This window comes from Eleutherodactylus coqui, chromosome 3 (genome assembly GCF_035609145.1).
Source record: "Eleutherodactylus coqui strain aEleCoq1 chromosome 3, aEleCoq1.hap1, whole genome shotgun sequence".
In the NCBI taxonomy this organism is placed as follows: domain Eukaryota; kingdom Metazoa; phylum Chordata; class Amphibia; order Anura; family Eleutherodactylidae; genus Eleutherodactylus; species Eleutherodactylus coqui.
In genome coordinates, this window is record NC_089839.1 from 51,583,957 (window position 1) to 51,595,314 (window position 11,358).

The window sequence follows — 11,358 nt, forward strand, 5'->3', positions numbered from 1 at the left end:
CCATAGTGCGCAGAGAGAGAAGAGATATATTGATTGAATATAGGCAGTGGGCCTTTGCAAAAACATTTGGGGAAAAAATCTATTTGGGCTGCCTGTGACTGTCCTCAGTGTTCTGGGTCTGTGCTGGGTGTAGTAATCCTCCAAATTCATACGCAGCCAGCTAAGTGTTACAGCAAGCTTGCGCAAAATTATTTCCTGGCTCTGTCTGGGCTGTTAAATCACCGCTGTATTGCAGTCCACAGTGCACAAAGAGAGAAGAGATATATTGATTGAATATAGGCAGTGGGCCTTTGCAAAAACATTTGGGGAAAAAAATCTATTTGGGCTGCCTGTGACTGTCCTCAGTGTTCTGGGTCTGTGCTGGGTGTAGTAGTCCTCCAAATTATTTCCTGGGGTTCCGTAAGCGAAGTCAGCCTCCAACCACAGGCCAATAAGCGGCACATTTAATTACAGCGTTCTGTTTCTGCACTACTGCTAATACACCATGCTGAGGGGTAGGGGTAGGCCTATAGGACATGGACGCGGGCGAGGACGCGGAGGCCCAAGTCAGGGTGTGGGCACAGGCCGAGCCAGTGCGGTGGCCAGGGGTAGAGGCAGGGCCAGACCGAATAATCCACCAACTGTTTCCCAAAGCGCCCCCTCGCGCCATGCCACCCTGCAGAGGTCAAGGTGCTCAACGGTGTGGCAGTTTTTCACAGAGACGCCTGACGACCGATGAACAGTGGTGTGCAACCTTTGTCGCGCCAAGATCAGCCGGGGAGCCACCACCACCAGCATGTGCAGGCATATGATGGCCAAGCACCCCACAAGGTGGGCCGAAGGCCGTTCACCGCCTCCGGTTTGCACCACTGCCTCTCCCCCTGTGCCACAACCTGCCACTGAGATCCAACCCCCCTCTCAGGACACAGGCACTACCGTCTCCTGGCCTGCACCCACACCCTCACCTCCGCTGTCCTCGGCCCCATCCAGCAATGTCTCTCAGCGCAGCATCCAGACGTCGCTAGCGCCACTGTTTGAGCGTGAGCGCAAGTACGCCGCCACGCACCCGCACGCTCAAGTGTTAAACGTGCAAATTGCCAAATTTATCAGCCTGGAGATGCTGCCGTATAGGCTTGTGGAAATGGACGCTTTCAAAAGCATGATGGCGGCGGCGGCCCCGCGCTACTCGGTTCCCACTACTTTTCCCGATGTGCCGTCCCAGCCCTGCACGACCACGTCTCCCGCAACATTGTACGCGCCCTCACCAACGCGGTTACTGCCAAGGTCCACTTAACAACAGACACGTGGACAAGCACAGGCGGGCAGGGCCACTATATCTCCCTGACGGCACATTGGGTGAATTTAGTGGAGGCTGGGACAGAGTCAGAGCCTGGGACCGCTCACGTCCTACCCACCCCCAGAATTGCGTGCCCCAGCTCGGTGGTGGTATCTGCGGCGGTGTAGGCTTCCTCCACTAAACCACCCTCCTCCTCCTCCTCCTAGGCAACCTCTGTCTCGCAATCAAGATGTGTCAGTAGCAGCACGTCCCCAGCAGTCGGTGTCGCGCGGCATGGCAGCACAGCGGTGGGCAAGCGTCAGCAGGCCGTGCTGAAACTACTCAGCTTAGGAGAGAAGAGGCAGACGGGCCACGAACTGCTGCAGGGTCTGACAGAGCAGACCGACCGCTGGCTTGCGCCGCTGAGCCTCCAACCGGGCATGGTCGTGTGTGACAACGGACGTAACCTGGTGGCGGCTCTGCAGCTCGGCAGCCTCACGCACGTGCCATGCCTGGCCCATGTCTTTAATTTGGTGGTTCAGCGCTTTCTGAAAAGCTACCCACACTTGTCATAACTGCTCGGAAAGGTGCGCCGGGTCAGCGCACATTTCCGCAACTCCAAGACAGACGCTGCCACCCTGCGCACCCTGCAACATCGGTTTCATCTGCCAGTGCACCGATTGGTGTGCGACTTGCCCCCACAGTGGAACTTTACGCTCCACATGTTGGCCAGGCTCTATGAGCAGCGTAGAGCGATAGTGGAATACCAACTCCAACATGGGCGGCGTAGTGGGAGTCAGCCTCCTCAATTATTTACAGAAGAGTGGGCCTGGTTGGCAGCCATCTGCCAGGTCCTTGGAAACTTTGAGGAGTCTACCCAGATGCTGAGCGGGGATGCTGCAATCATTAGCGTCACCATTCCTCTGCTATGCCTCTTGAGAAGTTCCCTGCAAAGCATAAAGACAGACGCTTTGCACTCGGAAACAGAGCCGGGGGAAGACAGTATGTCGCTGGATAGTCAGAGCACCCTCATGTCTATATCTCAGCGCGTTGAGGAGGAGGGGGAGGAGCATGAGCAGGAGGGGGAAGAGACAGCTTGTCCCACGGCTGAGGGTACACATGCTGCTTGCCTGTCATCCTTTCAGTGTGTATGGCCAGAGGAGGAGGAGGAGGAGGATCCTGAAAGTGATCTTCCTAGTGAGGACAGCCATGTGTTGCGTACAGGTACCCTGGCACACATGGCTGACTTCATGTTAGGATGCCTTTCTCGTGACCCTCGCATTACACGCATTCTGGCCACTACGGATTACTGGGTGTACACACTGCTCGACCCACGGTATAAGGAGAACCTTTCCACTCTCATTCCCGAAGAGGAAAGGGGTTCGAGAATGATGCTATACCACAGGGCGCTGGTGGACAAACTGATGGTAAATTCCCATCCGACAGCTCTAGTGGCAGAAGGCGCAGTTCCGAGGGCCAGGTAGCAGGGGAGACGCGGAGATCAGGCAGCATGTACAGCGCAGGCAGGGGAACACTCTCCAAGGCCTTTGCCAGCTTTATGGCTCCCCAGTAAGACTGTGTCACCGCTCCCCAGTCAAGGCTGAGTTGGCGGGAGCACTGTAAAAGGATGGTGAGGGAGTACGTAGCCGATCGCACGACCGTCCTCCGTGACGCCTCTGCCCCCTACAACTACTGGGTGTCGAAGCTGGACACGTGGCCTGAACTTGCGCTGTATGCCCTGGAGGTGCTTGCTTGTCCTGCGGCTAGCGTCTTGTCAGAGAGTGTGTTTAGTGTGGCTGGGGGAATCATCACGGATAAGCGTACCCACCTGTCAACCGACAGTGCCGACAGGCTTACACTCATCAAGATGAACAAAGCCTGGATTTCCCCAGACTTCTCTTCTTCACCAGCGGACAGCAGCGATACCTAAGCAATACGTAGGCTGCTCCCGCGGATGGAAGCATCGTTCTCTATCACCATCAAAAATGGGGACCTTTTTGCTTCATCAATCTGTGTATAATATTCCTCCTCCTCCTCCTGCTCCTCCTCCTGAAACCTCACATAATCACGCTGAACGGGCAATTTTTCTTAGGCCCACAAGGCTCAGTCATATAATTTTAGTAAACAATTTTTATACGTTTCAATGCTCTTTAAAGCGTTGAAACTTTCACCTCAACCAATTTTTATTTTAACTGGGCTGCCTCCAGGCCTAGTTACCAATTAAGCCCCATTAACCAAAGCGATTAATAGATTTCACCTGCCCTCTTGGTTGGGCATGGGCAATTTTTCTCAGGTACATTAGTACTGTTGGTACACCAATTTTTGGGGGCCCTCGCCTACAGTGTAATCAAATGAATTTTTAGCCCACCTGCATTACAGCTGACGTTACATCAGCTGTGTTGGGCACTGCAATGGGATATATTTATGTACCGCCGGTGGCTTCCTGGCACCCACGCATGCCGTGGGTCCACAGGGAGTTGTAACTGCATGTGTCCACTTCTAAAGAACCCCAGTCTGACTGGGGCATGCAGTGTGGGCTGAAGCCCACCTGCATTAAGCACGACATTACCTCAGCTGTGATGGGCAATGCAATGGGATATATTTATGTACCGCCGGTGGGTTCCAGGGAGCCACCCATGCCGTGAGTCCACAGGGAGTTGCAACTGCATGTGTCCACTTCTAAAGAACCCCAGTCTGACTGGGGCATGCAGTGTGGGCCGAAGTCCACCTGCATTAAGCACGACATTACCTCAGCTGTGATAGTCAATGCAATGGGATATATTTATGTACCGCCGGTGGGTTCCAGGGAGCCACCCATGCCATGGGTCCACTGGGAGTTGCAACTGCATGTGTCCACTTCTAAAGAACCCCAGTCTGACTGGGGCATGCAGTGTGGGCCGAAGCCCACCTGCATTAAGCACGACATTACCTCAGCTGTGATGGGCAATGCAATGGGATATATTTATGTACCGCTGGTGGGTTCCAGGGAGCCACCCATGCCGTGGGTCCACAGGGAGTTGCAACTGCATGTGTCCACTTCTAAAGAACCCCAGTCTGACTGGGGCATGCAGTGTGGGCCGAAGACCACCTGCATTAAGCACGACATTACCTCAGCTGTGATGGGCAATGCAATGGGATATATTTATGTACTGCCGGTGGGTTCCAGGGAGCCATCCATGCCGTGGGTCCACAGGGAGTTGCAACTGCATGTGTCCACTTCTAAAGAACCCCAGTCTGACTGGGGCATGCAGTGTGGGCCGAAGCCCACCTGCATTAAGCACGACATTACCTCAGCTGTGTTGGGCACTGCAATGGGATATATTTATGTACCGCCGGTGGCTTCCTGGCACCCACCCATGCTGTCGGTCCACAGGGACTTCACAATAGGGAGTTGTACCTGCCTGTGTCTATGAATTAAAAACCCCGGTCAGGTTGGGGCATGCAGTGTGGGCCGTAATCCACCTGCATTTAATCGGACGTTACCTCAGCTGTGATGGGCACTGCAATGGGATACGTTTATGTACAGCCGGTGGGTTCCAGGGACCCACCCATGCTGTGGGTGCACACGGAATTCCCATTGCGGAGTTGTACCTGCCTGTGACTATTTAAAAAAAACGCGGTCGGACTGGGGCATGCAGACACCTTGACAGAATGAATAGTGTGTGACACATAGGTTCCCCATTGCTATGCCCACGTGTGCAGCTCCAGATGGAGGTGGCACAGGATTGGATTTCTCATTGCTTCTGTACAGCATTGTGGACTATCGCCCCGCCCCTTTTAAAGAGGGTCGCTGCCTAGCCATGCCAACCCTCTGCAGTGTGTGCCTGCTTTTCCTCTGGCAGACGCACTTATAAATAGACATGAGGGTGGTGTGGCATGAGTGTAGCTGAAGGCTGCGCAGGGACACTTTGGTGTGCGCTGTGGACACTGCGTCGTGCGGGGGGGGGGGGGGGGTTGGGCAGCATGTAACCCAGGAGAAGTGGCAGCGGAGTGTCATGCAGGCAGTGATTGTGCTTTGTTGGAGGTAGTGTGGTGCTTAGCTAAGGTATGCATTGTTAATGAGGGCTTTTCAGAAGTCAAAGTTGTTGGGAGGGGGGGGCACTCTTGCCGCTATTGTGGCTTAATAGTGGGACCTGGGAACTTGTGATGCAGCCCAACATGTAGCCCCTCGCCTGCCCTATCCGTTTCTGTGTCGTTCCCATCACTTTCTTGAATTGCCCAGATTTTCACAAATGAAAACCTTAGCGAGCATCGGCGATATACAAAAATGCTCGGGTCGCTCATTGACTTCAATGGGGTTCGTTATTCGAAACGAACCCTCGAGCATCGCGAAAAGTTCGTCCCGAGTAACGAGCACCCGAGCATTTTGGTGCTCGCTCATCTCTACACATTAACTTTAATGTTTAAGTTAATCTCTGCGAAATAAAATGCTGGCCACAACATCAAAATGGTAAATAGAGGAAAGAAGGATAATAGTGTCCTCCAGGCTTGCCGTACCTGTAAAATCTATAGTAATAGGCAATAATACACTGCAATACAGAAGTATTGCAGTGCATTATATGAGAATTCAGAAGATCGCATGTTTAAGTTCCTTACCTTTATTATTTCAAGATCTCTGAATGTTATTTCCTCACCTATAGTGACCCGTACAATAAAATGAGCACAATGAGCACACTGTAAAAAAAGAAGCTAAGCAAAAGTTTTTTTTTATTAATTAATGTACCCCCAATACAAAAACTCAATAAAAAGCGCTCAAAAAGTCACATGTACCCCAAAATAAAATGAAAAATACAAGTTGTCCTGACGAAAAAAACAACCCATCACTCAGTTTTGTAGATGAAAAAGTAAAATATTATGGGTCTTTGATTACAGAAATAAATTCATTTTAAAAAAATGAAGGGTTTTTGTGCAAAAGTAAAATAGCCTGAAAAACCTATAAAATTTTAGTATTGTTTTAATCCCTAATGACTGCCAGAAAAAAAGTTATTGTGTTACTTATACTGCATGCTAGACATCTTAACTGCAAAACCCCAGAAACAATGACTGAATTGCAGTGTTTTTTTTTTCACCTGATTCCCCCCACCCCCCAAAAAAATGATATGCACACCTAAATAGTTCCATTAAAAACCATACCTCATCCAGCATTAAAGCAAGCTCTCATACAACTATATGAAGAAAAATAGTAAAAGTATGACTTTTGAAATGCAGAGATAAAAGCCAAAATCTCTGTATCATTAAAGGGGTTGTCCCGCGCCGAAACGGTTTTTTTTTTTTTTCGACCCCCCCCCCTCCCCCGTTCGGCGCGAGACAACCCCGATGCAGGGACTGAAAAAAAGAACAGCACAGCGCTTACCTGAATCCCCGCGCTCCGGTGACTTCTATACTTACCGGTGAAGATGGCCGCCGGGATCCTCTACCTCCGTGGACCGCAGCTCTTCTGTGCGGTCCATTGCCGATTCCAGCCTCCTGATTGGCTGGAATCGGCACGTGACGGGGCGGAGCTACACGGAGCTACACGGAGCCCCATAGAGAACAGGAGAAGACCTGGACTGCGCAAGCGCGTCTAATTTGGCCATTAGGCCATTTTAGACGGCGAAAATTAGACGGCAACCATGGAGACGAGGACGCCAGCAGCGGAGCAGGTAAGTGAAAAACTTTTTATAACTTCTGTTTGGCTCATAATTAATGCACAATGTACATTACAAAGTGCATTATTATGGCCATACAGAAGTGTATAGACCCACTTGCTGCCGCGGGACAACCCCTTTAAGTACAAAACAAGGCCATGTCCTTAAGGGGTTAAATAAAATATTCAGATTTTTTTTTCTTTACAAATGAGTCTTCCGGTCCCATTGTGTGGAATGTTTCTCATTGTGGACCTGTAGGTATTGATTTGTAGTAACTAATGAGGAACCACTTGGCTTCTTATGTTGTTTTTGTATTTTCTGCCCCAGGCATGGACTTCTTCATCTGATGAAACTGTCAGCACCTCCTTGGACCTTGTCCGTTGACCCCATCCCCCTGATGAATTGTTTAGCTCCTACCTAGAATGGACTCCTTGGATTGATGCATCTGTTCGGGCCCCTCTCGTGACCTGTTCACTCACCTTTCCAATCCCTGTTTATTTAATATCTGCAGAACTAATCTACTGACAAACTGAACTTCCTCTCACAGTTTTACATAGTGACTACTACTAATTATAATAATATGACTACTTTGTGAAGATTTTAGTGCTGCTGTTCTCGGAATTGTTGCACAGTAGGCGATCAATTTCACTGTTGTCTGGATCTGAACATACTTTCTATATTCTCCACAATCTATAATAATGTTAGGAGCAGGTTGGTGGTAATTGGCATGGTGGTAAGTAGGCGGAGTCAAGAATGGCTGCAGCCCACAAAAACTTTGCTACTGTGCAAAGTATAAATTTGTTCACTGCATGGGAGAGTGCTGTCACTACAAATGTTTTGATGCATATTGATCAAAACACTCTCAAACGTATCATGGGCCCAGTTCTGGTCCATATATAGAGGGGTTGTGCTAGATTTTAAAGTTCTGTTCAATCAAATGTGCCTTCCATGTAAAGATGTTGTATGAAAATAATGGATGTTGACTTGAATTGGTAGTTAGCCTGTGTCACATTGGTGCATTTCCGCAAAAAATCAACTGCATATTTGACATATGCTGCAGATTCTAATTCTGTAACATGCATATTTATGCTGCAGATTGAAACCCACAACAAAATCCGTGGCAAGATCCGCGTAATTTACGTGCAGATTTGGCCAACGCTGTGGATTCGCGGTGGGTTTTCCTCTGCAGAAAGCCGGCAGTGAATATGCGCTGTGTGAAGGCACCCTTGTGTTTCATAGGCTAAAATCTGTGGTCAGAAGGCACAGCATATTTTACATGTGCTCTGGAGTCTGTGCCGAAATGTTTTGCTCTATGTGGATGAGATGTATTAAATCTCGATCATATGGCTTGTTACTGTAAATGCTGCAGAACATCCACAAAAAAATCTCCTGCGGAAATTACTTAGTATTTAAAAGTTTTGTGAAGGCACCTTATTGTTACTATCAGCATACTGAAAGTGAAAACCCATCAGGATAATGAATGCATTTTAACTTTATGGCAACGTAAAGGGAAGTGTGGGATTTGGAGCCCGGTACCTGGGAAAAAGCACGGTCTTACATCTCTTTTGTTAATGAGCACTGAGTTCTGTATAAGTTTTGATATTGAAAAAAAAAAAAAAATTCTCCTTAGACTGCATGTACCGAGGTCCCTCTGCAGAAGGTGCCACCCCTCCCACTCTTCTTACTTTTTGTCCTTAAAGGTAACGCCCCTTTTTATTCAAATTTATCCCTAGACTGGAGGTTGCAGACCCTTCTTAGCCTTAAAGCCATGCTTCATCCCTGCTGTCCATGGCCACTTTCTTATGTACTTTACAGCCTTTCAGCACATACACAGAGGTCAGTAAGATTGATCTCAGTATATACACATAGAGGTGAGGTAGATTCTCCTCAATATATGCACACAGAGAATAGTTATATTCTCCTCCGTATATACACAGAGAGGTGAGGTAGATTCTCCTCCATATATACACAGAGAGGTGAGGTAGATTCTCCTCCGTATATACACAGAGAGAAGAGGTAGATTCTCCTCCGTATATACACAGAGAGATGAGGTAGATTCTCCTCCGTATATACACATAGAGATGAGGTAGATTCTCCTCCGTATATACACAGAGAGAAGAGGTAGATTCTCCTCCGTATATACACATAGAGGTGAGGTAGATTCTCCTCCGTATATACACAGAGAGAAGAGGTAGATTCTCCTCCGTATATACACATAGAGGTGAGGTAGATTCTCCTCTGTATATACACACAGAGGTCAGTTATATTCTCCTCCGTATATACACAGAGAGGTGAGGTAGATTCTCCTCCGTATATACACAGAGAGGTGAGGTAGATTCTCCTCAGTATATACACAGAGAGGTGAGGTAGATTCTCCTCAGTATATACACAGAGAGGTGAGGTAGATTCTCCTCAGTATATACACATAGAAGTGAGGTAGATTCTCCCCAGTATATACACATAGAAGTGAGGTAGATTCTCCTCAGTATATGCACATAGAAGTGAGGTAGATTCTCCTCTGTATATACACATAGAGGTGAGGTAGATTCTCCTCAGTATATACACATAGAAGTGAGGTAGATTCGCCTCGGTATATACACATAGAAATGAGGTAGATTCTTCTTAGTATATACACATAGAGGTGAGGTAAATTCTCTGCAATATATACAAATAGAAGTGAGGTAGATTCTCCTCCGTATACAAATAATTTCCCTAGGCGTTATGGTTTCTGAGAACAAAACTATCTAATGTATCACAGATTTTCATGCATAGAATTAAATATAAATGTTCTGACCTCTTTACTTTTTCTATTTACGACCTAAAGGATGGTTGTGCCAAATTTCAAGTTTGTTTGGTACAGATGTGTGTTATTAGTTAAATTACATAGAAGGTCACTTACTTTTGCACTTAGAATTAAATTATCAAGTTGTGACCTCTTTACTTTTACTATTTAGGACCTAAAAAATGGTCGTGCCAAATTTCATGTTTGTACGACTCTGGAAAGTTAGAGAATTAGTGGCGAGTCAGTGAGCGAGTGAGGGCTTTCGCTATATATATATATATATATATATATATATATATATATATATACACAAATTATTTATATATCTATATATAGATATATATATATATATATATATATACACACACACACATAGAGATATATATATATATATATATATATATATATATATATATATATATATACACACACACACACAAATTATATATATATATAGATATATATATATACACACACACATATATATACAGTATATATATCTATCTCAGAAGGATAGATTCACCATTGAGGACAGGATGTAAGTTGCATTGTGCAGGTGAAGGTTACAAGTTGAGCCTAGAAATCTCCTTAATTTTTCTTTGCCGTCATTCCTTTCCACTACATATTTGTTTTGTCCAATATTATTTCTCTATCACGAACTGCAATCCTTTCCTGACATGTGGATTTTAGACTTGTCAGCTCCCCATTAAATTCTCTTCCTCTGTGCTCAGCATGTAACTCCTGAACTTATACACAGCTTATGGATCCTGCTATCATTCCAGGATCACAGGAGCATGAACCCATCTCTCTGCTGGAACACTATGGAAGCGTTACATGAGATTCCACAACACCTGTGAATGAAGCACATGTGCTGTTAATTGAAATTCATACTGTACAGAATAACACACTTTTATTGTCCAAATGCACTTGCTGTGTTTGGCGCAGTAGGACTATAACTAGAATAAAAATCAGATTCTATGGAGTACAGCATAAAATCAAGCGAGCCAGTTTTCCGAGGATCACTTTCAATGTAAAATCTACAATAGATGGGAAAATCTAGCAGTCTGAGTAACTTCCAATGAAGCTTGGTCATCGGTGCTAGACTAGCCAGGACTAGGATTTCTCTGCTAATGTTATGGGGTTTTTCTTGTGCAACAATGTGGAGTGTATACAGAGAATGGTACGATTGAAGAAAAACATCCTGGTGATCCTGTGCATGTGCATGTAAACAACTCATCTTCGAAAAGGATCAGAAAAAGATGTCAAGAATTGTTTTAATCAACAGACAGTACTGTTGTTCTTGTTAGTCATTTAGTCATTTACAACTCTTGGTGATCCTAAAGGCATGTTTTGCACTGCTTCTTTCAGTTGTTTGATATCCATGGCAGTATCATGCAAAAGTCTAGGTATGTTGCTGCAGGCATATAGTTCCTCTGAGTATTCAGATCAGTTATCACGCTTAGACGACGATGGTCCATAGTGCCGATCTAGAATGCATTGTTCCATTCAGTGTAGATGTTGGAGGAGGTACTGTTGCCTATCCACGAGCACTGCGGACAACCAGGAGGCCTGCGCCATCCGGCAGGGGGTCATCTCTCGATTTTCCTAGCAATTGCTTTGGTTAGAGCCCCGTGGGCCGGGTCAGCTTCTGACATGACCAAAAAGTGCAAGTCATCTCCTTGTTATTGTTTCTG